This window comes from Myotis davidii, unplaced genomic scaffold, assembly GCF_000327345.1.
Source record: "Myotis davidii unplaced genomic scaffold, ASM32734v1 scaffold769, whole genome shotgun sequence".
NCBI classification, from domain to species: Eukaryota; Metazoa; Chordata; class Mammalia; order Chiroptera; family Vespertilionidae; genus Myotis; species Myotis davidii.
In genome coordinates, this window is record NW_006299518.1 from 130,315 (window position 1) to 135,360 (window position 5,046).

The window sequence follows — 5,046 nt, forward strand, 5'->3', positions numbered from 1 at the left end:
ACAATTTAAATATGAAGAGGTTGATGGTTAGAGGTAAAGAATCTTAAAGTCCTTGTATTATTTGTGAGGAGGATGAGGTTTCTATTAATTTAAGACAAATATTTATGTTAGGATTTTAAGGATAAATAGTAAAAAAAAAAAAAATAGAAAGAGATCACATAACTTCCAAAATAATATATGGCAAAAGTAAAGTCATAAAAACTTGCTCTAGTCAATGGAAAATAAGAAAGGATAAGAAAATAAAAAACCAATGGTAAATCACAAAAGAATATGACAAAATAAATCCAGACATATGAATTACCCCTGCTAATGCAAACAGACTAAGAACAGCAGTTAAAAGAAAGAGCTTCTCAGATTAAAAAAAAATAATAATAAGCTAGCTGTAGTAATGCATCTAGAACAAATGACACAGAAAGCATAAAAGCAAGTTAATAGGAAATGATATACTATCCAAAGGCATTATAAGGGATGAAGAGAGCCGTTACATAATTTTAAAATAAACATTCACCATCAAAACAAAATAACCTTGAATTTGTAGGGTCTTAACAACAGAACATCAAAATTTATGTAAGCAAAATTGGTAGACTCACAAAGAAAAATTGCTACAGGACTTACAGTCCAGAGGGTTTTAATAGAAGGAATTGCAAAGAGCTGTTTCATCTAATATCAAAGGTTTCCTAGAGCACGGACAATGGAGGACCGGTCACTAGCAGCTCCCGCCCAGGAAGCCACATGAATAAAGACTGCTGGTAAAGGTAACTAAGCAGCGACTATAAAAGACCATATAAATGAGTTTTCGTATGTAACTTTTCTTCCCTATATGATTCAAAAGGCAGCTGCATAAAGCAATAATATTAAAACATTTATAAGAAAATTATAATAGAAATGAGGAGAGAGGTGAGAGAATTATATTGTACAAAGTTTTCACATAGTACCAAATTAAGTTGATATTAATTCAAATTAGATCATTTTAAAATATCCTATATAGCCCTGGCTGGTTCAGCTCAGTGGATAGAGGGTCAGCTTGCGAACCGAAAGGTCCCAGGTTCAATTCCAGTCAAGGGCACATGCCAGGGTTGTGGGCTCGATCCCCAGTGGGGAGCTTGCAGGAGGCAGCCAATCCATGATTCTCTCTCATCACGGACCTTTCTATCTCTCTCCTTCTTCCTTCCTCTCTGAAATCAATAAAAATATAAAAAAATATTTAAATATCCTATATAATAAAAAGGTAATATTTTGACTCTAGCAGTGGAACGACTGGGAATGACTCGTTGCTATGATGTGCACTGACCACCAGGGGGCAGATGCTCAAAGCAGGAGCTGCCCCCAGGTGGTCAGTGTGCTACCACAGGGGGAGCTCTGCTCAGCCAGAAGCTGGGCTCATGGCTGGCGAGCACGGCAGCAGTGGTGGGAGCCTCTCTCGCCTCCCTGGCAGTGCTAAGGATGTCCGACTGTGGCTTAGACCCAATCCCCCAGGGAGCAGGCCTAAGTGGCAGGTGAACATACCCTGAGGGCTCCTGGGCTGCCAGAGGGATGTCTGATTGCCAGCTTAGGCCTGATCCCCCAGAGAGTGGGCCTAAACCAGCAGGTTGACATCCCCAGAGGGGTCCCAGACTGTAAGAGGGCACAGGCCAGGCTGAGGGACTCCTCCTCCCAATGCACAAATTTTCATGCACTGAGTCTCTAGTAAATTATAATCTCCAGTTCAACCATTAAGAAAATGACTTTAAAATATTGCCAAAATAATATAATAGCAATTAAAATGGTACACTAGCTTGATGAAGTTTCATTTGTTTATTTTCGCTTTTGTTTTCTTTGCTTAAGGGGACATACCCAAAAAGATGTTACTCAAATTGATGTCAAAAAGTTTACTATAGGTTTTCTGGGTTTATGGTTTCAGGTCACACATTTAAGTCTTTAATCAATTTTGACTTTATTTCTGTATAAAGTGCAAGAAAGTGGTCTAGCTTCTTTTTCTTTTCTTTTCCTTTCTTTCTTTCTTTTCCTTCTTTTTTTCCCCACATATATGTCCAATTTTGAGACACCACTTGTTGAAGAGATTGCCATTTTCCATGGTATATTTTTGCCTTCTTATTTCTGGGATCTCTAGTCTGTTCCATTGGTCAGTGTGTCTTTTATGTTCCAGTATCATGCTGTTTTGATTATTATAACTTTGTAAAAAGCAAAAATAAACAAATGGGACTTCATCAAACTAAAATGTTTCTGCATAGCAAAAGAAATGATCAACAAAATGGAGACAAACTACAGAATGGGAGAACATACTGGCAAAGGTTGCATTTGATAAGAGGTTTGTTAGAGTTTTGGTCAGTGACATGGGCTGTGAAAGAATTCACAACTGAGAGAAGAGACAGATATAGAGAAGAAGTTTATTTTACTTTCCCCAAAGGCAAGGCTGGTGCATTGTTAATCAATACAAGGGCAAGAAATCAAGGGTGGCCTGCTCTTTCAGGCAGAGGCTGTTACTAAGTGACAAGGAAGGGAGAGGACTTGAGGCTGAACATGAACAGACATCAGTGGGGATGTAGTTTGTTTGTTCTTTAGGAGACAGTCCAGGCAGATGTCTTAGGGAGGTGTCTTAGCAGTATTTTCCCCAAGCCTGTAAAACATGCTTAGAGCAAAACTTAAGAAGAGTTCAAAAGAGGCTTTTTTGAAGGGGAAGGGAGAAGGGAACTTTCTATGAATTATTCCTCAGCTGTAAAACCAGCAGGGAGGAGAGGGATGCAAGAATGTAGTCTTGAGAGTAGCTTATCTTGTCCCGCAGTTTGAACAGAGGGGCTGTTTGACCCAGAGGAGCTAACAATCTTGGGGCTTAATTACCAGGTGCTTTTCATAAATTGTGGAAGGCCACAGAAAGGAAAAAGAGGGTGTTTTTTATCCTATTAGGTTAATTTCCAAAATTTTTGAGGAACTCATACAATTTAATAACAAAAAAAATAATTAGATAAAATATGGGCAGAGGACCTGAAAGAACATTTCTCCAGAGAGGACATGCAGATGGCAAACAGACATCACTGAGTATCAGAGAGATGCAAATCAAAACCACAGTGACGCACCACCCCACACCGGTCAGAACAGCCATCATCAATAAATCAACAAACAAGTGTTGGTGAGGATGTGGAGAAATGGGAGCCCTTGTGCAGTTGGTGGGATTGCAAATTGGTGCAGCTACTAAAAAAATAAAAATAGAACTACCTCACAATCCAGCAATTGCACTTCTGGGAATTTATCTAAAGAAAATGAAAACACTAATTCAAAAAGATATCTGTTCCCCTATGTTCATTGCAGAGTTATTTACAGCTAGAAGCCCGCAGTCCAGGACCCCTCACTCCTTACCACCCGCCTGTTCACTTCTTACCACTCAGTTCACCGCTCCTTAGTGCTGCCACGGAGGCAGGAGAGGCTCCCACCACTGCCACTGCGCTTGCCAGCTGTGAGCTCTATCTTTCTGTGTAGTTGTCTGTGGGCCAACTGCTCTCTTCCTTCTCATTTAGGGAGAGCAGCATGTGAGGGCAGAGACACTGTCATGGAATGCAGAGCTCTGTCCAGAGCTGTGGGGAGTGGTTGGGCCCACAGGGTGAGAGGTGGACACAGAGGACGCTATCTCACCCAATTGTGGGGTGGGCAGGCTGGACTTAATCTGCCTGGCACCACCCAGAGAGGGACTAAGAAGGGTGTCTGCTTCTCCATTCTCCATCCTTCCATCTGTGACACCTGTCACCCTTGCCAGGCCTTCCCCAAAGTGAGTTCAGCTCAATCCCTGAATGTAAAAGGGCCCGGGGGGGGGCGCTCCACTCCAGTGCCCCCCTCATTCCCAGTGACAGGACCTGGTCTCAGGATGGTGTCCACAGCTGCAGAACATATATCTGTGCTGAGTTAGCTTCCTTCCACGTCCAGCGTGGAGTAGGGTTCGGTATCTGAAAGAGGAGCCGCACAACAAATGAGAGAAAAAAACACGAGATAATTTGGAAATGTTGGGGAGCCAGGCGGGCAAGTCCAACTTAAGGAGAGAGAGACTTCTCTTGATGCTCTGGCTGCTCCAACCTTTTATTTGGTCTGGGGTAGCCCTAGGGTAAGGAGGTTTGTCTGGGGTAGCCATAGGGTAAGGAGGTTTCAATGACACACAGATTAGGTCATAACATGACCCTTAGGCAATTTACATGACTAAAGGTAGGAAGGTTGCTTCAGCTACCATTATCTAGAATTCTAGATTAACTGGGTGGTATCTAGATTAACTGGGGGGTACACAGCCCTGACCTTTGCTAGGGCTTCAAGGTTACTAACTTTTGGGGTCTCTGTCTATACTCAGCTAATAAAGACAGTAAATGGTTTCCAGCAATCTGTTTCAAGAAAAGTTGGGAATGCAGACTTTCGTATGAGCCCCTATTCCAAAAGGTGGCAGTTTATTCACATTGTGGCAAAGACACCTTCAAGAGTAACATAAGTGGGTAAAGTCAGGGCCAAACGGGGCCATTTCCTCATCCAATCTCTCTGAGGTGTGTGGACAGAACCAAATGTCTGTTTGCAGGACACTTCTGGGGTTTTTTTAAGCCTAAAGGGCAGTAGTCTGTCTCCATTCTTGTTTGAAAGGGCGAGGACTACGCCCTCTACCTTCCCCCAGGGTAAGGGCTACGCCCCCCCCCTTGCCCCAGGGTAAGGCCTACGCCCTCCCCCCTGCCCCAGGGTAAGGGCTACGCCCTCCACCCTGCCCCAGGGTAAGGGCTATGCCCTCCATCTTACCTTGGCCATGTGCTCAGCAAGGCTTCTTCCCGGAAGCCAAGCTGCTGCTGGCCAAGCCCAGGATTTCTCTGGACTGGCCAATGATAGTCAAGGGAAGTGCACGTCATCACTATGACCACATCCTTTGTAATGAGACACCGACTCGTGCCTGGCCAATTGGCAGGGCCCACAGGGCTTTCTCCTCCCCTTGCCCCAACCCCCTATAAAGCCTCTCTCCACACAGTTCTCTCTCTCTCTGCCACTTGCTGCTGTGCCAGTAAGGGGGGGGGGCAGGGGCGCCAAAACTAG